General features: G+C 38.5%; 1 protein-coding gene across 11 annotated transcripts in view; it reads right to left on the reverse strand.

Moving 5' to 3' along the window:
• The window catches only part of RNF19A (ring finger protein 19A, RBR E3 ubiquitin protein ligase), an 82,217-nt gene extending 59,814 nt beyond the window's left edge, over positions 1-22,403 (reverse strand). For 7 of the 11 annotated variants that reach the window (XR_003438163.1, XR_003438164.1, XR_003438162.1 and 4 more), the window contains exons 1-2: positions 22,105-22,341; positions 4,947-5,024 (exon numbers count right to left, since the gene is read on the reverse strand). The gene's annotated coding sequence lies outside the window, so the exon portion shown is untranslated. Of the gene's footprint in view, positions 1-4,935; positions 5,025-22,104 lie in introns of all 11 variants that reach the window. The other 4 variants (XM_027131513.1, XM_027131511.1, XM_027131514.1 and 1 more) reach the window with 4 other exon arrangements.
• Between the last annotated feature and the right edge of the window lie 985 nt (positions 22,404-23,388).

Raw genomic sequence — 23,388 nt, forward strand, 5'->3', positions numbered from 1 at the left:
CAAAAAAAAAAAAAAAAAAAAAAAAAAAAAAAAAACCCAGCTAATTGAACCCCACCAACGACAACAAAAAACATATTCCACTCTAGAGCTACCCAATCAAATTGAGGATGTGGTCCAGAACTTGTATATTTTGAAAATGTTCCTCAGTAATTTAGTTGCACACGCTGGTCAAGAACCACTAATTCTAAAGAGAGTCTGCTAAACACTTTCACTTAAAAACAGAATTCTATAGGCTTGGCCTCCAAAACAAGGCTCCTTGCTTTTCATTAGTTCAGGTACTGAAAATAAAAGTGCCATTAAAAAAAAAAAAAAACACCTCAGTTTATAGTCATTTTCAGCCTATGGGGCTATAGTGAGGTAGTACTTAAAAACCTATGTATAGAGATACGAGAGACATTTAAAAAAACCCACATAAATTAATGACTATCTGTAGAAAAAATCCATGAAAGGTGTCTAAAAGCACGTGACTCAACAGTATTGGGAATGCCTCAATCAAGGGGACTTTGGCTTAATTTCAAAGTTAAAGTCTAAGCCTAGCATGTGCTAGACCTCAGGAGGTTACCACCATAAACAAGATAGACATGGGTCTCTGTACTCAATGCAATATGTCTGGAGAAGAAATATGTATCACAAAACCAATAGTTATAAACTTATATATATTAAATTTGTCTCTGTTACTACAACTCTTGAAAACAGCTGAGTCCATTTTCACCAGATTTAGAGGGAGTCTTTCAGACATTATGACAAACTATAGGCTATTACAGAATTCATCTTAAAAAGAAAGGAAGCCATCTTGTAAGCCACCTACAAGATTAATAAGAGGCCCTGCATAACAGCAGATTCAAAAGATATAGTCAATATTTCACCCCACCACCCTGAAGTGTGGACATATTCGTCCCTCCTTCCCCTCCTCTCAGTGATTTACAATATACAAGTTTTAGCCATATACATAAAGTTTACTCTAACTTTGCAGATGGGAAATCAGAGACTCAAGAGTATTAAGTAAAGAACTAAACCTAATTATTCTAGTGGTATATGAAATTAAGATTATGTGGTTCACCCACAACAAAGAGTTTTTAATCAAACTGTTTATTTGCATAAACACTCAGAAACTAGTAAACTAACTTGGATTTCTGAGACTACCCTTAACCACCAAAAAAAAAAAGCACTACAGAAATTCTGCCAATTTGAACAGATGACAAAAATGTGTGAAATTATAAAAAAAACTTTCAGTGATTTAGAAACTTTACTTATTTTTAGAAAAAGCTGATTTTATTCTCCAATGAAAAATAAATATCTATTATTTGCATCATTTAATATAGTACTATTCTTTTTTGGTGGGGGGGGGTGGTTTTTTGCGTTATGCGGGCCTCTCACTGTTGTGGCCTCTCCCATTGCAGAGCACAGGCTCCGGACGCGCAGGCTCAGCAGCCACGGCTCATGGGCCCAGCCGCTCCGCGGCATGTGGGATCCTCCCGGACCGGGGCACGAACCCGTGTCCCCTGCATCGGCAGGCGGACTCTCAACCACTGCGCCACCAGGGAAGCCCCAGTACTATTCTTTTTGAACTCAATTTTTTAAACTATCAACTGTATCAATCTGTAGGTACTACTGTTATGTTCGGCCTCATAAATGCGCACACCATTAAGACAAAAATATTATTTGAGTTCTAAAACAAACAGCTGGGTTGCTAGTTGGAAAAATAAGGGAAAATATGTTGTATATAATAATACCACTACACAGTAGAGTCTTAAAGTGCTTTTAAAGCACTTTTGATTTAAACTTCATTGCCCTATGGAATGGGTATTATCCTGATTTGATAGATGAGAAAACTGAAGTGCAGAGAGGGTAAATGTTGCACAGTTAGGAAATAACAGGGTTCAGGGTCAAATTCAGGTCTTCTGATATCTCGGCCTCAGTACCATCATCTGTCTGCAGCTGCCTTCATGAAACAACTCCAGTCACTATCAGTATCTCAAAAATTGTCGCAGAAAACAAAAGACAATTATATTTTACATATCATCTAGGGCTGGTCTTAACTATCCCTCAATTCCATGCCTTATTCAAGCCATTCCCCCGTCTGAAATGCCACTCCCTTTTCTCTCCTCCTAACTAAACTGTACTCACATTTTATAACTCAGATGAGAAATTTTTACAGTGTTCACTTGTTTTTCTGCCCTGATTACCTTCAATGTTTTAATAAAGTTTTAAATGTAGAACTTGAATATTGTGATTTCTTTAATACCACACACAGCCAAGATGAAGTGAGGAACATAGACACTGTGAATAAATACCAAATGAGTATTTCTTAAAATGACACAATGTCACTGAAGTGATGATACTATTTCATAAGCACAAGAAAAAATCTTGTTCTTTCACTGTCATGCCTCCTAGGCATATACATGCTCTACTTTTTAAAACGTCCAATTAGTTCACACCAAGTTTACAAAGACAAATATGAGGTCTACTGGATCAAATGCAAAATAAATTATGTATTAAAAACCTAGAGTAGTTTACATCATTTTAGAGCAGGAACAGAAGATGAGAGTCAGTAAATGTACTTAATGATATAATTTGAAATATATACAACTCCTGATAATCCCCAACTTTGGATATTCTTTAAACTGATTTACTATCACAAGGATTTGTCGAAGTACAACACATCGATAACATGAAGAAAAGCAGTGGGGGAAAAAGATAACTGAGGTTGGCCTCCATGATGTTATGGCTGTTGGCTTAGTGGGGATACCTTTCCCCTCTAAATAAAAGTATAGATCTGTAACTGCAGATGCTAGAAGAGCTTAGTGAAACAAAAAAGGAGAGTAAAATACAAGTAGACCCCATATTATGTATTTTCAACCAAGTATCTAATATCACATAGGAGGCAATTCTCTTAACACCAATGTCACAAGAAATTCCAATCACCTGCTAATTAAAATATGAGAAATGGCTCTCTTTCCCCCTCTTTCCCAGTCTAGCACAACTCCACAAGTAAGAAGACTCTCTGCCAATTGCTGCTACACACTTTCATCCCCCTGAAGAAACTGGTTGAAAAATTAGTTTTTATCGCTGGCAAAGGAGCCCCACCTCCTGACCTTTTTATGTACTTAAATTGAAGACTAGCACCTGAGACTGGTATGAAGGACAAACACCTGAACCTACTTACCTAACCTTCTCTAGCCCACAGTGTTTATACCTCTTTAAAGTCAAGATCTCTTTGATTCTAACTTTTTTGTACCTCTTGAGGAATATGGAATTAAGAAATAGGAATAGCCCACAACAAAGGTATTTCTACGACGTGTCAAAGCTTTATGGACCAAAGATGTAGTAGAAGTGCTGATAACTTCGTACTGATGCATCATAAAATACATCTAATTTGGCAGCACGCTATTTTTTAATTCTTCGTAAAAATTATGGAAGTTGACCATTCCAGGTGAAGCACCTAATAAACAATTACAATATTGTTTGACATGAAAATGTGTTGCAGATTTTAAATGCTCAACTTATAAACACAGGATAAAAACAGTTAGAAAACTCAAATCCATACAAAATAGTAGCCCATGTTCGAAAAGCTGTTATGTATCAGTCAGGGTCCTGGCAGAAAAACAAAGCAGTTTCAAAGAGATAACTGAAGGGCTCATTTACAAAGGTGTGGGTAGGGTTAAAGGAACTAACAGGGATGGCAAAGTCCTCAGGAAGCCACTGCCAGCCTTCTGAAAGAAGGAGCAGGGAGAGAGCTGTCAAATGGCAACTGGAAGAATAAATACCCAGCTTCTCTCTTCTCTGGATCTCCAATATCCGCCAATGCCTCACACTGGCTAAATCCAACAAGAAACCAAAAAAGGACCCCAAGTGAGGCAGTTCTTAGACTAGGTCAACCTCCTCTGGGGCACAGAGAAAGTCAAGGAAGGATGAGGAGTGGATCTGGAGGGGCAAATAAAAAACACCCAGTCTGGATGTATAAAGAAGAGAATTTGGGAGTCAAGATCTGGTCAGCCACTATTAGTTATAAAATCTCAGATAATGTCCATTCCTGAGTCTGTGATCTCCACTACAAAATATGGATGATACCACTTACTTCAAATAGATGTTATGAGAAGAAAGTGAAATTGGCACGTGCTAAAACCAGGCACTATGCTAAATGTTAGCTGAAGTGAAATGTAAGACAAGCTTTGTATCTCTAGTACCTAATACAACTTGTAACTTATTGTAGGTGCCTAATAAACACTGGATAAATAAATTATGATGCAGAACACACATAAGTGGAAGTGAGGAACTGAGGATTCTGTTCATATCTTTGCTTTTGGCTTGTTATTGCTGTAAGATTCTCTGTAAGTGATACAATCTTACTACATCCAGCTTTTTAAACTGTGAAAAGAATCTTTACCCCACAAGTGCTACAGCAGCCATCCCCAAGCTTTTTGGCACCAGGGACTGGTTTCATGGAAGATAATTTTTCCATGGACGGGGGTGGGGAAACGGTTTCGGGATGATTCAAGTGCATTACATTTATTGTGCACTTTACTTCTATTATTATTACACTGTAATATATGATGAAATAATTATACAACTCACCATGATGCAGAATCAGTGGGAGCCCTAAGCTTGTTTTCACTTGCCACTCACTGATAGGGTTTTGATATGAGTCTGCAAGCAATTGATTACGGTCTCTGTGCAGTCAAACCCCTCTGCTAACGATAATCTGTATTTGCAGCCGCTCCCCAGCATCATATTCTCAGCTCCACCTCAGGTCATCAGGCACTAGATTCTCATAAGGAGCGCACAACCTAGATCCCTCGAATGCACAGTTCAAAGTAGGGTGTGCGCTCCTATGAGAATCTAATGCTGCCACTGACCTGACAGGTGGTGGAGCTCAGGCGGTAATGCAAGCAATGGGGAGCGGCTGTAAATACAGATGAAGGTTCGCTTGCTCACCTGCCACTCACCTCCTGTTGTGCTGCCCGGTTCCTGCTGTGCTGCCACTGGCAGTGGTCCGTGGGTTAGGGGTGCTAGGGACCCTTGTGCTACAAGATAAATAAGACATGTTGAATATCCTGACATTACACAACTTCAAGAATTACAGATTTAAAATATTCAACCAATAAACATCTCCTAACTACAAATGTTTTAGTAGCATCTACTAACCACCCACATGCCTATGTGATTTAAGACTCATGAAAGGGTATTTTGGAGATAGAAGGCTAGGCAAAATAAAGTTTGTAGACAATAAAGAAATTAATTTACCAAGAGAAAACCCCATTATACTCTTGAATATCTGTTTCTGCCTCTGTTATTCAGCTAAAATTAGGTTTCTTCTGTCACTTCTCGCAAAGGTAAGACAGAGAAAATCCAGTAATTTTGTATTGATAAATGCTAAGTATAAGAGCAAAGAGTACCAACGGTTTCTGATTTCAATTTCTTTTACTGATGTCTGACACCCAGATGTTCAGCACCTCTAAAACATGAATGTAATAAAAGTAGAATGCAAAAACACTTAATAGCACTGTTGAAGAGAACAGAAAGAGGACTAAGTATAAAGTTGTTTCTGTTTGTTTGAAGTGAGGAGGGAATAGGTACAGAGATTCCCAGCACAGTTTCTATTGATCATTAATTCTGGTCACTAGTGAAGCCTGAGCTATCTCATACTCAAGTGAGAATCAAGAACATAAAGAAACGAGACTTTCTATTTTAGATGCTACTAAAATACTATTTTATATTACAAAAGCATAACAGGCCATTAAACTTTTTCAGCCATATATACTTATGTTGAGAGGTTGAGAGAAGATGAGGAATAAAGAAAAAATTTTAATGACTATATATTTGGTATTATATGTGGTTCTCAAACGTTTCCAAGTCACGTTTCATTTTCTGTGAACTAACCACATGTTCATATCCTGCTGTTGGTATAAGGCCTTTTATGTAAAGGAACTTTGTTATTATGTGTCAAATAAATTTTTTTTAAAACTGTATGGTAATTTTCCAATGTAGGAATTTAAAATTTTGTGTGTGTGTGTTCAAATTAACATATCTTTCTCTTTATGACTTTTGGATTCTATATCTGTCTTGGAACATCTTGCTCACTCCAAGATTATATTTTTAAAATTTGCTCATGTTTCTTTCTGGTACTGCTATGATTTGTTTATTGTGTACATCTTTCATCCATTTCAATTTATTTTCATGTTAGGACTAAGTAGAGATCAAAATTTGAGTTTTTCTAAATGGCTAGCTAGTTATCTCAACACCACTTATTGAATAATGATCTCCTTTCTACATACCTCTGACCTAATTTGGTAGGCTACTTCTTGGTGTATGAATTTCTTGCTACCTAGGTGGTATGGACTTCCAAAATATGTTCTTGAAATAAACTACCCAACAGTTTCATTCCAATTTATGCTCCCACCAACTGGAAAGGTGCTTACTTCCCTGAATTCTCATCAACACCCTATATCATTTCAATAGTTTTTTCTAAGTGGCAAAAAAAAGTAAGTACTTTCATTTCCATTTCTTTGATTACTAAACAAATTGAACGTTTGTTCACGCTTACAGCCCTCTTTATTTTATCAATGATTTATCTGTTCATATTTTTTACCCATTTTAACACTGGAACATTAATGGTCCTCTTTGATTTTAAATCTTTCATATTTACTTCCTCTTAATATTTGCCCTTTAATTTTGTGATTTTTGAAGAAGTTTAAGATGTTTATTTAGTCACATCTACCAAGTTCTTCTTTCATTGCTTTATATGCTTACAAAGTATTTTGAGGATAAAATCTATTTATAGACATATTTACCATTTCTGGTACTGTTCATTCCTTCTTGTGGATCCAAGTTTCATCTGATGTCATTTCCCTCCAGCCTGAACAACTTCCTTAAGCATTTCTTGGTGTTGCAGGTTTCATAGCAATGAATTCTCTCAAGTTTTGTTTATTTGAAAAATGTCCTTATTTCACCTTCATTTTCATGGATATTTTGTTCTGAATATAGAATTCCAGGTTGATAGCTTTATCCTTTCAGAACTTTAAATAGGTCATTCCATTGTCTTCTGGTCTCCAATCATTTCTGATTAAGTCATCCTTCATTGATATTGTAATTCCTCTGTAGTAATCTGGGTTTTTTTCCCCCTTTGGCTGCATTAACATTTTCTTTCCATCTTCGATGTGCAGCAGTTTGATTAAGATATGCCTAGATGTGGTTTTCCTTTTATTTATCCTAGCTGGGGTTCAATGAACATATTTTTTGCCCGACTGTCTGCTATGTCTGTCTCTTATCTCTTTCTGCTATTCATGTTAGTTTTTTTTTTTTTTTTTTTTTTTTTGCAGTACACGGACCTCTCACTGCTGTGGCCTCTCCCGCCACGGAGCACAGGCTCCGGATACGCAGGCTCAGCAGCCATGGCTCACGGGCCCAGCCGCTCTGCGGCATGTGGGATCCTCCCGGACCGGGGCACGAACCTGTGTCCCCTGCATCGGCAGGCGGACTCCCAACCACTGGGCCACCAGGGAAGTCCCACATGTTAGTTTGATACTGTCCCACTGGCCATCAAGGCTCTGTTCATTTTTTGTAATCTTTTTTATCCATTCTTTGGATTGGCAAATTTTGTTGATCTAGCTTCAAGTTCATCAACTTTTTCCTCTTCCTTCTCCAATCTGCTGTTAAATCCATTCAGTAAAATATTTATTTCAGATATTGTACTTTTCAGTTCTAGACTGTTTATTCTTCTTTATAGTTTCTATTTCTCTGTTGAAATTGCCCATCTATTCAGTCATCATGATCATGCATCTCCCTTTAGGTCACTGAATATATTACAGTTACTTTAAAGTCTGCTAATTCTGCTAATTTTAGGATCAGCTACCATTTTGGGGTGGATAGTCTTGACATTAAATCACATTATCCTGATTCTTCACATGTCTAGTAGTTGTCTATTATAAACTGGATTTTGTGGATGTTATGCAGTAGAGACTTTTACAGCTTCTTATCTGCTCCTAAGAGTGAGGATTTTTATTATACCTGGCAGTTAAATCACTGGCTAATAAAGTCAAACTTGTGGAGGCTGGTTTTGTGTTTTAGAATGGGTCTCTGGGCACAAATGTTTAAAACCCCTTAATTTGGTGGGAATCAAACACCAAATTGTCTCCCCTGCAGAGAGTAGCAGGTGAAATCTCTATAGTCAGCTTTTTCAGCCTAACTGCTATTATTTTCCATTGAGCTCCTTGGAATCTTTCTGCAGAGTTCAGGGGTCACCTAGGTATTTCAGGGGAGTTTTTTCATAGATTTTAGGGCTATCCTACTACAACTCCCTCCTTTCTGGGATTTATCCACTCAATTTCCAGCCATTCCAGCAGTCCCAAATTCCGTCCCTTGACACCGTAGGCCGGTAAGACTTTAGTTTTCTGCTTGATTTTCAGCTGCCCTGTGCTGCATGAACTTTTCCGCAAGAGGAAAGCTGTATACACTTTGGGGGAAAAACATTTGGCGGTTTTCCAAAGGAGACCTTTACCAAAGGATCTGAGATACAGTATTCTTGAATCTGTATACGATGCTGTCATAGGAAATTTTAGCTTAAGCATGCATTAATTCATTATTCTTTATAATCATTAATTCATTTACTCTTTCAACAAATATGTTCAGTGCCTATCATGTGCCAAATACTGTTCTAGGTGGTAGACATATAATAGTGAACAAGACAGACAAGGCCCTTGTTCGGTGGAACTTTCACTCTAGTGCATTCTAACCAAGCACTGAATAAAGACATTTCAGACTATGTCTTCCCCAAACAGTAATATTAGTGACTTGGCAAGGATATAAATTATAATAAAGTGATTCCCTTTTTTCATAAGCATAATTTTGAAAGAAAAAAGACCTGATTTTATATTTGAGCATATATGATAGTCCCATAATCTGAACAAATATTTATCAATATCCCATTTAAAGCTTTTTTTCTAAATGACTATAAATATGTGCTTCTGACAGCACTCTATTTTTCACGGTGACAATGGTTTTCTAGTATAATAAATAGCAGATAATTTAAGTTGTACAAAGAAGAATCACTAGTTATCTGACCAAATGATCTAGTATAGAGAAATTAGTTTAGCTCACTGTGCGTAACTTCAGAAACAAATATGGTAAATAAACAGTGGGGGATATCCTTGAAACTTAATTCACTTTTTTGGCCTTGCTCTTCCTCTAGTGTTAAATAAAGGTTCCAAAGGCACTGAAAAAAGGAAATATTTCTCTTCCATAGCATTTCCTATATACAGAGTTGCAAACAACATAACAAATTTAAATATGCCTAGGTACAATTTGGTAGTAGTTGATTACCAAAAAACAGAATTAACTATCATAAGCCATCCTTTGATCGACCACAACTAGAAGTGATGTACTAGAAATGATGTATCTGCACACAAGCTAATTTTGGCCCCAAATAAACAGACCTTTGTACATCTGAACAAGAAGTTCATTAAGAGAAATTTGAGGCATTAAATTACTTGGATTTTCACATACAGCTTTCTCTGAACAGTGATAAATCACTAAAGTTCATTATAATGAAGTTTGATATTGCTCAAAAAGGTTATTTAAATGTTTAAAGTTATTTTATGTCATTCATCTTGTCAATGTCAAATGTGGAAATGTCATATTTTCCTCTAATAAATCTATTCCCCAATATAGCTGGAAATTCAGCTACAGCAGCAGTGCAGGCTCTGGGCATAATTCTTGCTGTCCAAATAATATTAAGGAAACAGACTCTCCTTATAAATCTTATAAAAACTGACTCATTAAACATCTCTTTATACAGTCTGTTAAAGTAAAAATATAATAGGCACGGTAATAAATTTTTGGAGGATAAAAATGCTTAAAAATAGCAGCTAATGCATGGATAGGCTTCAGAGAAATCCATGAAATTTCTAAAACTGTGTACTAAATTGTGAATATAGGTATATTCTAGAGATAGAATCCATAGCTTTCAAGAGATTCTCCAAGGAGTCTGAAGTATAACAAACGGTTAACTGCTACTGAAGAGATGGCAGAATTTAATTTGCCAGTAAAAGTTACCATCAGTTTCTGTAAATTGTGTCTGTTCTCACTAATTTATATTATTAGTACAATATTCATAACTATTAGCTCAGTTAGAACATACTTCTATTCCTTTAAGATTTGAAGTTGCAGTTCCTTCCAAAAGAGTTAAGTTTGGGGGAACATTAAAAAACAACATTCATCCCTAAACAAATGTCTCAGATTCAGAATGCAAGAATAAATATAAGGTATGTAGATAGCCTAGAATAACTCATCACATGTTTAAAAAACAAAATCTAACAAGGCTAACTGTTGTATATTCAAAGGACAATTGAGTATAAATATAAAGATATTATAAAGCAATAATGTCATCTTCACTTAAAATGGCAATTACCACGGAAAAACTTTTTTTTAAGTTTATCATTCCTCATAAGGTAAGTCAATAACAATATTCCTATTTAAAATGTAACAGGCACAAAGAAGTAAAATGTTTGATGCCCAATGAGAAAGAGTCAGCAACGGTGCTAGAAATACAACCAAAAAGCCTTTTAATTACTGGAATGTCTCCTCACAAACATGAGCCTATTATACGCAGATCTAAGAAATCTAGGTTCTATAGATAGCTACCAAGTGGTTTTGTGGCTTTAGTTCAGCAATAACCTCTCTGTATCATCTGTGGCAGAGATGATGTTTTATACCCACCTGTTTCATTTTCCTTCCATTTGCAGCTAGATGCAGCCATGTATCCAGTCCTGGCCAGTGCAATGTGAGTACAATGATGTACGCCCTTTCCAGGACTAGTCCCTAAATCATCCTTTCAATCATCCTTTGAGCTCTCTCTCTTCCCTCTTCCCTAGCTGGCTGAATATAGTAATTTTAGTGATTGACTCCAAGTAGGCCTCTGGGGACAGCTGAGTCACAAGATGGAAGGAATTGGGATACCTGAGTCATCCACACGGTTCTCTGTGTGAGTGAGAAATTAACTTTTATAGTGTTCCGCCTGAGATTTTGGGGTTGTCTGTTTCAGACACAACTATCTTACCCAAGATAAAATGAGGGAATAACTTACGAGTAGCTTGGACGGGAAATTTTAAAAATACTATACAAATATGGGGTAATGATAGCATCTTTTTATTCAAACCGTAAAGCACAGACTTTGGAGTCACAAAGTTTGGGTTCAAGTTCAGATTCTGACACTTATTAGCTAGCTGTGTGACACTGCATTAAATTACTAAGACGGTTTACTCAACTGTAAAATAGGAATAATAAATAACCTACAGTCCACAAGATTATTTCTAGGATTAAATAAAATATATAAAGAATCCAGCATCAGTATGACATATTAATCACTTAACAAATATTAGCTATAACTATTACAAATATCTGAGGAGATGGCACAAATGTAACTGAACCATTTACTGGATAAAACTGTTTAAAAAGAGATTATCATGCTTAAGGTTAGAAATAAAATGAAACAAACTGTTGGCTCTGAAATGGCTTGTCTAATGTCATCAGAATAGTTAGCCATTTGCAAGTTTGGAATACATCATTATAGTACACAAATTTCTCCAACATAAATATAGTTTTCAGCCTTGTTATGTTTATATAGCTACAAACCTATGACAAGTGGTCTAATATTGAAAATGGGGTAAATAATTTCAACTTAACTACTTTTATATATGGGGGAGGTGGAGGTAACTCAACAGAGCATTAACATAGGCACATATCAGTTTCCAGCAAGTTTTTTGGAAAGTGAATGCTTATCAAGACTCAAATATACTACCTTGAGCTCTGTCCTTAACATAATTCCTATGATCGCCTAGAAACATAAACTAAAAGTTCAGAATAAACTATTCCCATATGCCACAAAGCCTCCCCAAAGAGATAGTTCTTAAACAGCTTCACAAACATACATACACACATACACCTGCTACATTTATCTATTTAAGCCTATTCTTGTTTGGGATGTAGAAGAAAATGGTACTACGTGGTTTTAATAATACTCATTACAAATAATACTCATTACTCAATCCATTACAAAAATAAGCTGCTGGGGCTTCCCTGGTGGCGCAGTGGTTGAGAGTCCGCCTGCCGATGCAGGGGACACGGGCTCGTGCCCTGGTCCGGGAGATCCCACATGCCGAGGAGCGGCTGGGCCTGTGAGCCATGGCCACTGAGCCTGCACGTCCAGAGCCTGTGCTCCGCGGCGGGAGAGGCCACAGCAGTGAGAGGCCCGTGTACTGCAAAAAAAAAAAAAAAAAAAAAAAAATCTGCTGCAGAAAGAAAAAGCATTATTCATTCCATTTTCCAATTAAAGAAAAAAGATTTAAAACATTTTGACTAGCCCATTCCAGGCACTCTTTGTTCAGAAGGGCAAACAATACACCAATAGGGAGAAGGTAGGAAAAGCGTAGTGCAAAACGATGGGTATGATAAGAGGGCCCAGAGACATGAAAAAATTTTTAAATAGGTTTAAAAAAGATATCCAACTGTCAAAAAAATTTTTTTGAACTGGTTAAAATACTCATTGCTATACATCAACAGAAGGGAAATATTAACCTAGTCTGATATTAGTCAAGTCTGTCTACTTTTTGAATTTCAACTTCCTTATTTGAAAGCTAAAGTGATTGGATGAGGTAATGTCTAAGGCCCCTTAGTTCTGAAAGACTATGATTCTAATATACAAATATATAGACAGCTGTAATACATACCATACTCTAGGGTTAAAAGTGGACAATTTATATTTCTTTCTGTTCTTTTAAAAATATCTCCAAATTCTCTACAGTGTTGGTATACTCTTTGGTCTTAGTAAATCCAGTGTAATGAGTATTATCTTTGCAAACTGAATTTTACCAGTTTCATCACTAATCTGAGTAATTCTACTATTTGGACAATTACAAATATTAAATGTTTGGGCTAATTTTGTCCTTACCATGTTTTCTAGAAGTTGTTTCTTGTTTTTTTTTTAAATAAAAAGTATTGATAACAGCAGTAGCCTGCCTCTCCAATTTTGGAATTTCATTTGTCTCTTTCTCCTAAAGAACATGAGGGGTGGGGGAAGCGGAAACCTCTGGTTAGGGTAAATCAGTGTGTGTGTGTGTGTGTGTGTGTGTGTGTGTGTGTGTGTGTGTGTGTGTGTGTGTGTGTGTGTGTGTGTGTGTGTGTGTGTGTGTGTGTGTGTGTGTGTGTGTATGCTTAATTTTATGACGTATGTACATAACTAGGTAGGGCACAGGCTGGAAGAGCTATTTGATTATAAGTTCTAAAAGCTATTTTTAAAACTTTCTGCAAATTATAAAGTAATTCTCAGAAGGAACAATATCTCTTGGGAAACAAGAGGCACAATAAGCAACATGTGTCTATTTTCCTTTGGATACACAGCATTCATAGAGCTTCTCTCTAAACATGTCCCCCGAAAATAAAATCAAAACTGAAATACAAATGAAATATTTCTTAATTTTATTGGGGAAGAAAACAAGTAAGGGAGTATTTTCTAAGGAAAGCAGAAGAATCTAGGTAAGAATTACACAACAGGTAAACAATCATAAAGGTTTTTCATTGTTATGGCTTTCTCATTAAGAATTCAAAAGAAACAAGATAGATTTAACTATAATTATAAAACATACTATTAAATTAGATGTATTAGATATTTAACTATAGGAAGCATCAACCTAAAGACCAATTTAAAAAATCAGCAATCAAGAGACAGAGGGGATCTCAAATAAGTCATGGAGATACAAAAAATGAAAAGGATACAAACCTGGAACTGTTTCACAAATACTAGTCATGCACAGGTGCATCTGCTAGCTAGATATCCATTTGCTTTTCGCAGAACACTGCATCAACTTTATTTGGCTGTGGAACCTATCCTTCTAGTGCCACTAATGTTCCAATCTAACCTTACATTTTATAAGTGAGAAAACTGTATTCTAGAGCTACTCAGTCAAATGTATCATCACTAGCCATATGAGACTATTTAAGTTTAAATTAATTAAAATTAAAAAAAATTAAACTCCAGTTCCTCAGTTACACTAGTCACATTTCAAATACTCTACAGCCATATGTGGCCACTGGCTACCATACTGGACAGTGCAGGTCTAGAATGTTTCCATCACTGCAGAAAGTTCTATTGGATAGTGCTGGTCTGGAGATTATTTGATTTATCCATGCAGCTAATGTGGCAGAGCCAAAGTCTCAGTCCTCTTTCTACTACTTTACTTCCTCCACAAGACCTTCATTAATCACCTGGTTTCTGAATTATCACGTTGGCCTTTTGTTAAGTTCTGCTTACAAACATCCATTTGCTTCCCACAGGTAAACAAACTTTAAGCTTTACATGGCATTCCACAATCTTACCTTAGTCTCTCACCATTCTCCTATATAAAAACACACTCTAGCCAACTGGTCTACTTGTTAAATATAACAACAAAACATAGTTTCACCTCCGTGATGTTTCCTATGTCTTTGTCTCTGCCTGAATACTCTTTTCCACCTTCTCTGCTTATTTGAAGTCCTACTCTTCTTTCAAGGCCCAACACCTACCTTATTTCCACAAATCATTCTAGGTCAGTAATTATAGATAAACTACTAAAAATTGTTTCATACTTTTATATAGAAGTTTACAATTTTCTAAATACTTCACTTAAATATTTTACTGTGATTCTTTGCTAGAATGTGGGAAAAAAGTTAAGCAGAGTAAAGGTAATCAAGAGTGTGTGTACGTGTGGCACTGATTACAATTTTGTAAAGGGTGATCAGAGCTTACTGAAAAGATGACATTTAAACTAAGACTTGAAGGGAGTTAGCCACGAGGAAATCTGAGGAAAGAGCATCCAAGGCAAAGGCAACAGCCACTGCAAAGCCTTAAGGTAGGAATGTGCCTGGTATGTTCAAGGAATAGCCTAGAGGCCAGAATGTAGCCAGAGGGAAATGAGCAAAACAAAGAATATACGAGATAGGTCAGAACGTTATGGGACCAGGTTGTGTATGGCTTTATAGACCAGTGTAAGAACTATGGCTTTTATCCTAAGCGAGATGGGCAAACTTAGGGGGCTTCTAAACAGAGACAGTTTAGAATCTGAATAATTTTAAAGGATAATTCTAGTGTTAAGAATAGAATGAGAAGAAAGAAGTAAGGACAGTAACATGGAGAACAGTTTAAAGGCTACTGCAATACTCTAGGAGAGAGATGATGATGGGCATAAGGATATCTTTTGAAACTAGAACTGACAGAATTTCCTGATGGATTCCAAGAGGATTTTGCCCTGATTAACCAGAAGGCTGAAACTGCTGTCCACTGAAATGGAGAAGGCTGTGAAAAGAACAAGTTCAGGGAGGAGCTAAGAGCAGGGGTTCATTTTCAGACATTTAAGTTTGAGATGCCTTTAAACCTTAGGTGAGAATGTACAGCCAAATACCCACATAACAGGCATGGAGTTCAGGAAAAAAGTCTGGCTTAGAGATAAAATTTTGGGAAGAGTTGTTATACCAATGGTGGGTATAATCACAAGCATGGATGAAGTCCCCAGAGGAATAAAGAAGGGTAAGGACTGAGCCCTGTGGCATTCCAACTTTAAGATATAGGGTAGAAGAGGAGGCTCCAGTAAAGGAGATAGGGAAGGTGGAAGGAATCACACCCTCATGAGACAAAACCTCTTGGTCTATCCCATCAGTATTACACTTGCTCCCTCCCCTAAATATAAACTGTATCTTAAGAACGACCTGAGAGACAATAACAGTGTATCTTACATGATATAAGCTATTTCTTAGGCCTGTTCAGACTTGAGGGTATTAAGACACTTCCTCTGATACTTCTCAGAACAGATAAGAATTCTAAAGGAAGGGCTGTCTGGTCTCTGAGAGTCACAATGCATGATACAAAACAAAGGTAAGCACAGATCTTTTTACTTTTGACTGTATATTAGTTTCCTGTTAACAACTTACTACAAAGTGGGTGACTTAAGACAACAGAAATTTATTTTCTCACAGTTCTGGAAGGTAAAAGCCTCAAATCCAGCAGTGTTACGATCCCTTTGGGGGTTCAGGAGAATCTGTTCTTTGCTTCTTCCAGCTTCTGGTGATTACAAGCATTCCTTGGCTCGTGGCCACATCACTCCAGTCTCTGCCTCCATGCCTCACATTGCCTCCACCTCTTCTGTGCATCTTCCCCTCTTCTGTCTATCTGTAATTTCCCTCTGCTTTTCCCTTATAAGGACAACTTGCCATTGAATTTTGGACCCCTCAGATAACTTGGGATGATCTCCTCATCTCAAGATCCTTAACTACATCTGCAAAGACTCTTTTTTCAAATAAGGTATCATTCACAGGTTCCAGAGATTAGTATGTGAACATCTTCTTGAGGGCCACCACACAATCTACTATATGACTCCAGAAATTTTTACTAAGGTCATCAGTAAAGTGTGTTATGTTTATGCAAAAAGCCAAAGGATGTTCATCTATAATTTTTTAAAAGTTACTATTATTATTATTTTTAATGAAAGGATATGGCTATAAGGAGATACCTATTTGATTTGGCTACGTATCTGATTTAGCTATATTTGGCTATGTGTAACTGCTTACCAGGAAACCACTGCAACCCCTGGTTTGGATAAAAGAATCAGTTATTGTGCTATATAGTACATATCCTGTACTATAGGATGTGATGATAGACTTTTCTAAATGTTTGCTTTATTTTCCCCCACTTAAATGCACTTAATCAGTCCCCACCCTCTCTTCCCAAAGGACCTTATTTCATGATTTTGATTTAAGGATGCCTATGTAAGAAGTGTAGGTTATTCATGCAAACAAAAACTGAAGGATAAATTAGTTAAGGCAATATTTAAATAGATCAGAGGTTTAAAATCTGGTTCTGGAGCAGACCTAGTCACCTCTCCTGACTCAATGTTACAGGAGCATCTTGTATTGATTCATTCATTGTAACTTATTCCAGTGTGGGAGGTAACAGGACCTCCGCACCAGTAGTCTCATGGGTACTTTTTCCTTCTGTTTTTATACTGAGATTTGCTATGACAAGTTACTAATATTTTAAAAATCTATTTTGTAATAGTCTTGTCTGAGTAGTTAAGAGTGTTTCAAAGACATAATTTATACTAATCAAATGAAACAGATGATAGCACATTCTCCCTCATTTTACAGACAGGGAAAGAGAGTGAGGCAGAGCCATTTTGGGAAAGTTGTACAAACGAAAGAAGTCAGGTATCCTGACTTTCAATCCAGCTCAGTAATTCCAATTCAATGACATATGTGCTTCTGTATTTGGACTCAAAAGACATGTTAGAAAGAGACTATCAAAAAAGACAAAAGAAGAGACTATCAAAAAAGACTAAAGAATTTCTGTGGAAAGGAAAAAACATTTCATACAAAATACTCCTAGAGCTGTGCTGTCCAGTGTTAACCACATGGTGGATTAAAGACTTGGTATGAATAAAAGAATGTAAAGTCATTCACTAATACATGCTGAGACAATAATGTTTTGTATATGTTGCATTAAATAAAATATATTATGAAAATTAATTTCACCTGTTTCTTTTTACTTTTTAATGTGGCTAACAAGGAAATCTTAAATTATGACTTACATTATATTTCTATTAGATAGCCCTGCTATAGAGAGAGTTATGAAATACTTACATTACAATACATAACTTTATTCAATTAGCAAATACTTATCCAACACCTATCGTTGTCAAGCCTTATGCTAAGTGCTGAGACCTTAAGAGTGAACAAAGATTATGGTGATTATGGTCCCTGGCATCATACGGTTTACATTATCTCCTACACTTCTACTGCACATTTCATATGTATTATCTCATATGCATAAGAATAACTTAGAGTACTTCACCATTTGGGGAGCAAATGCCAATACCTGACTTAGAAATCACAAAATATAAATCATCAGCAGATTTATAGTAATGGCCATCTACTTTTGTGATACATTAGTTATATTATTATGCTATATACGATTCATCTGGAAGCTTAACACTATCTCACTCCCTATAGCTTCTCCTGGTTTCTTGTTCCTTCCCTCTAACTAGTTTGCTCCCTCCTACGGCTCATCTCTACCAGAAGTCTCTACAACTGGCAACCTTGCTTGCTATTCACATTACAGCAGGACTGTTTATACTTTCAGGGGTCTCCAGAGGAGGACAGAGGTCGAAAATGTTAAGTGTACATAATTTTAAGGGGCTAAGTTCAGTTTTTTTGAACCCAAGACTGAGTTTTGAAGTTTCTTTTCGGCTTAAACAAACTAGGGTGATTTCTGAGGATTTTGCTTCAAAATTCAACGCACAAATTTATTTGAGGGGTAAAACAACTCCTTATTAGTTTTATCCTACTGAGGATTTCACAGAAGAAAACTCTACCCGGGGAGGGGGAAGGGGAAGCTGGGACGAAGTGAGAGAGTGGCACAGACATATATACACTACCAGATGTAAAACAGATGGCTAGTGGGAAGCAGCCGCATAGCACAGGGAGATCAGCTCAGTGCTTTGTGACCACCTAGAGGGGTGGGAGGGAGACGAAAGAGGGAGGGGATATGGGGATATATGTATACATATAGCTGATTCACTTCGTTGTACAGCAGAAACTAACACACCATTGTAAAGCAATTTACTCCAATAAAGATGTTAAAAAAAAAATACTGGTATACTCACACACAAAAAAGGAAACTACCAAGAAGGACTTCAAAAACAAATTAACAAGTAGCATTTCTCAAGTAAATGACTTTTGAAAGAAAATAGTAGGTAACATCAATAGAACAAGAATGTATAATGCTTTTTAGGCTAATATCCTAGCTTTCGAGAAAATGTCACTAATAAACAAATTAATTGTTCAGGTTTTATTGACAGCTACAAAGAGAGCAATACAAGCAAAAACTACTTTATCAAAAGGTGCTAATTTTTCTCAGTTTAATACAGAAAGTATTACTGACATATGACAGCTATTGAGAAACGAACGAAGTATCCAAGTTTTAAACACCCAAAATGATTTCACTGCCTTTTTTCTACCGTCATCTGAAATACAGATGTGTTTAGCAAAGGAACAGTATCCCACAGTCTTTAGCTGTGCAGGTGTGGTTATATATATAGTTGTTTCAGGGTTATACAAAACTAACAAAAGCTGGTACCTCATGACTTAAAAATTAAAAAGCCAAAGAAAAATAATAATTACTCCTGACTGGAGAAAAAAAATCACCTAAGGAAAATTTAGGTGATCTCCGTAAGTAATCAGATTAACATTTTGCTCAAAAAAAGATCAAACCAAAACCTTTAAGCTAAAGTACTTCATGTACGACCATGGGTCCTTTCAGACCATCATTAAACTACTAGTGCTAGTTTGCCAAACACAATGCCAATATAATCAAATATAAATTTCGAAATTCAACCTTTTTTTGGCCTTCAGCCTAAAATGGCCTAATTTTTACATGGGCCTTAAATGATAAAAGATCATAAAGCTTAACACGAAACCAGCCTGCATTTGACAATCAACTGTCACTTGTTAGAAGCATCAGAAAAACAAATAGCAATTCTCTAAGATTTCCTTTATAACCTGAGTAGGGAAGAAATAGAAAGAGGCAATTCAGATATAAATGCAACAAAATTTATCCCTAGCTTACTCTCTGCCCAGCACCTGACCAGGGATTTTGACGTGTTATCACAAATATTTGTCTTCCTTCTCCTCCTTGAAAAATTCAGAAAACTACGTTTTTCAATCCTCAGCGCCCTCCAGGTTGGGGGGGTGGGGGTGGGGCAGTGTGGGCAGGGATGATTAGAAACCAAAGAATTTCTGTGATAAATCTAAGGAAGTGTTAAGGATAAAATCAGAACCTGCCATAATATACAAGAGAGTCTTTCAAATGATAAAAGAGTTTGTTTTAAATTACCTATATTTAATTCCATCTAACAACCCCGTGAGAATAGTATCTTTCAATCTGATCCCATTGAAGAGAGGCGACCCCAAGTGTCTTAATTCACAACTGCAAAAATATGACCTTATGACTTCCTCTATTTCAAATGTGTGAAGTGCATTTATTTTCCACTAAAATGCTGAAGTAGCTTTAAAAACAGACAATAATCTTAGTATCTTTCATATGTTAGGTAGAAAAAAACAGTTTCATTTAACCAAGTAAAAAGGCACCCAAAATTCTACAAATCACCACCAGAATTTTAAAAATTCCAATACTGGTCTGAAGACAGTAAAATGGACCGTTCTTTATATAAACTCTAATGCTCAACTGAGGCGTCATTCAAACGAAACAACAATATTTCAAGTAGCTACTATCTGGAGACTAAAAATTGAGTTGTGTTTCAATTCCTAAAATAATGTTACAGTTTTAAAAGTTAATCTTACTGGAATCCTCCTGGAAGTCACAGATATTGAAAAACTACACTAACATTAGTTGCCAAATGTAATTTTTTCCTCAGAAAGACACCTTGTGGTGACATTAAAATAGTTTTTGAGGACACATGAAATTTAAATTTCAGTTACACTGTATACAATAATAGAAAGAGGAATAAAACTAACAAATAAAAAGGGTTTTTGTTGTTATTGTTGTTGCATAATGTGGTTTAGGTCCCAAGACTTAATTCTAGATCTTTACCATGGAATTGCACATAGCAAAGAACATTTGAAAATAAGCGTCAACAATAGATCATCGCCATTTTCTAAATAGAAATATTTACATTTTGATTCAATTCTGACAGTTGGGTGTTAAGGAAGCATAAACAAGCCAATACGGTAATAACAGTTTGACTCATAAAGATGCTCATTAAGATGGTTAATGGCAAAACCGAAAATGAAACTTGGGCATACCGTCAGACTTCACATAACAAAAAGGGTCAAGGAATTAGGTTAAAATAAAAAATACATATGTATAAATAAAAAGAAAGCCATGTTACTACCAAAAAAAGAAAAGTGGAACGCTAAGGAAAAACCACATTTTAAGGCAACCGATCAGAGGAAAGGATTGCTTTATTCCTCCATCGTTTACTAACATTTAATACTAGCGTTTGCAGCCAACACCTGGGTGTGAAAACTGCAGAGGCATTTAAATGCTGTTCTTTCCAAGGTCCACCCAACAGGACGTTCCGCAACATTTTGAATAGTAAATATTAACCAGAATAAAACATCGTTCGTATATTTCTACCTTCAAGAGCTAATGGGAAAAAAATAAGACCTTTCTTTCTCCCATATGTAGCTTTAACCATTCTCTCCCCTCTTTTATTTACTGCCCTTTGTCGCGAGGTTAATGAACCCTGAACTTATTTTCCTTCTTCCCATTAATGAAAAGGGTGGGGGGGAGGGCAACGGCAGAGGGGAAGCCAAATGATAGGAAAAACTGGAAATTAAAAATAGTGGCATTACTGGCTGAAGAATGAGAACTCCCTGAAGGTTTAGTGTGAGGGAGACAACCCTGGAGGACCCCTCTTAAGACATACTTTACCCCAAGACCCCACCATTTTTCGTCTGTTTAATTTCTGCTTTTGCAGGGGGTGGCAGTCCCCCGGATGAACGTTCCCCAGTGCCTGCCTCTCTTTTCCCCGAGGCCTCCAGCCGCAGGGGGTGGGGGGCGCTGGCCCCGGCTCCAAATTTGCAGCAAGGCCCGGAAATCAGTCCCGTTAGAGCCGATTTCACCCATCAGGAATGCGCTCCGCCCCCGCCACCTCCCCACCGCGGCCGCCCTCCGCGTCGCCTGCTCCAGGGGCTGGGGAAGTGAGGAGGGGAGCGCCGCCTCCGCCCGTCACAACACCGCCGGGTCGGCCGCCCTCGCCCCAGACTGCTCGGGCCAGGAGGACAGAGCTCGGGGCGTATCCCACGCCTCCCCTCCGCCCGCGCGGCCGAGGGAACGCCAGCGCCGGGGCCAAGCCGGGGAAGCGGAACCAGCCCGAGGCCTGACCCCCGGGCCGCCCCGGCCCTGCGCCGAGCACGAGCAGGGGCGCCTTTCCCGTGGGATTTCCGAATCCATTTCCGTCCCGGGGAGGGGCGCAAGGGTAGCAGCCGGAGCGCCCCGTGTCGGAAACTGGAGCCGCCCCTGCCCTCTGGCTCCCGGGCGCAGCTTCCCCCCGTACTCGCCAGTACCTTCAACTCCTCAGGGAGACGCAGGGCGCAGGGCTGCGGGCGAGCAGGCCCATCTCCTGGCGGCGGCAGCAGCCAAAGGAAGTACGGAGGAGGGTTCCTCAGACCCGCCAAGGCGCCTCTCAGCTGGGGCGGGGGGAACGGAGAGGAGGGGTCCAGACTGCCGCTTTCCCGGACTCCTCCTCCGCAGTTCTGTCTTGACTGCTGTTCCCGGGAACCAGCGCCGCAACTGCCATTCTTCCCCTCCCTCAGCCCCCGCTGTCTCCGCCCCCTCCTCCCACTCCTTCCTCCCGCCCCCGCCCCGCCCCTGCGCACCGCCCGCGTGCCTTGCGTCATGGCGTCACGCCCACCCGGCCCGTCGCGGGCGGCTCTGGGACGCGGCTGTTCGCTCGCTCGTGTTCGCTCCGCGCACGCCCGGGAGCTCCCCGCCAGCGACTCGGGCTGCTGGGAGTGCGGCCCCTCCCGCCTGTCTACCCGCCCGGGGCTATCAGCGGCTCTTCCTGCCCATCATCCCGCAAGACTTCCCCGAAGCGGGCCGGGCTGTGGGGCAGGTGTCTCCTCCAAGGACGGGTGGGAGTGGCTGGAGGTGTAGGGAGATGCTGGACTTGCGGAGCCCGGCTTTCGGCGTTTCGCACGCCATTATTCATTCCTTTGTGTTCTCACGGTTCACCTGCTAGATTGGCAGCCCCAGGGAGAGCAGGGCGGTGGTGCTGCAGCGAGTTTCAAACCTCTCCGGGAGGAAATGTCCTTCCCTCAGGGTGGCGGCGCCCCACCGCACCCTTCTTTTAACAGACCTTAGTTTTCCGCAGGGGCTGCTAGGAACAGCCCTTAGCCACAGGTGAACACCTTGCGTGAGGGTTCGGAGAATATCTTCCACTCACCTCTTTCTTTCCCACTTGATATCACAGAGTCCCTTAAGAATTCAGAATTCATATTTCAGTTATGTTTGATACCTTCTGAATTACTTTAATCCGCTTTATCCGTTCCACCCCCCATATCCTTGAAGCCAGCCATACCCCCTTTGAATTTTTTAACCTACACGTGACTGGGCATCAGTTCAGCTTCGTTGAATAAACACATTCAGTCCATTCCTTCCTAGTTGATTTCAAGATTTAGTCACTCTTTGGAATACTGAGAAACAGGAATGTGATAGATGCTGGACAGAAACGTCCTTTCGCCATCTGTTACTTAACTAAATATATCCCCCTATCAATCCTTGTTTTAGTGTATCTAATTTAAATTAGAAACAAACCAAGGAGCCATGGTCTTTCAGAGGGTACTTGGTAT

This window comes from Aethalodelphis obliquidens, unplaced genomic scaffold (genome assembly GCF_003676395.1).
Source record: "Aethalodelphis obliquidens isolate GAN/ISIS:26980383/991018 unplaced genomic scaffold, ASM367639v1 scaffold39, whole genome shotgun sequence".
Classification (NCBI taxonomy): Eukaryota; Metazoa; Chordata; class Mammalia; order Artiodactyla; family Delphinidae; genus Aethalodelphis; species Aethalodelphis obliquidens.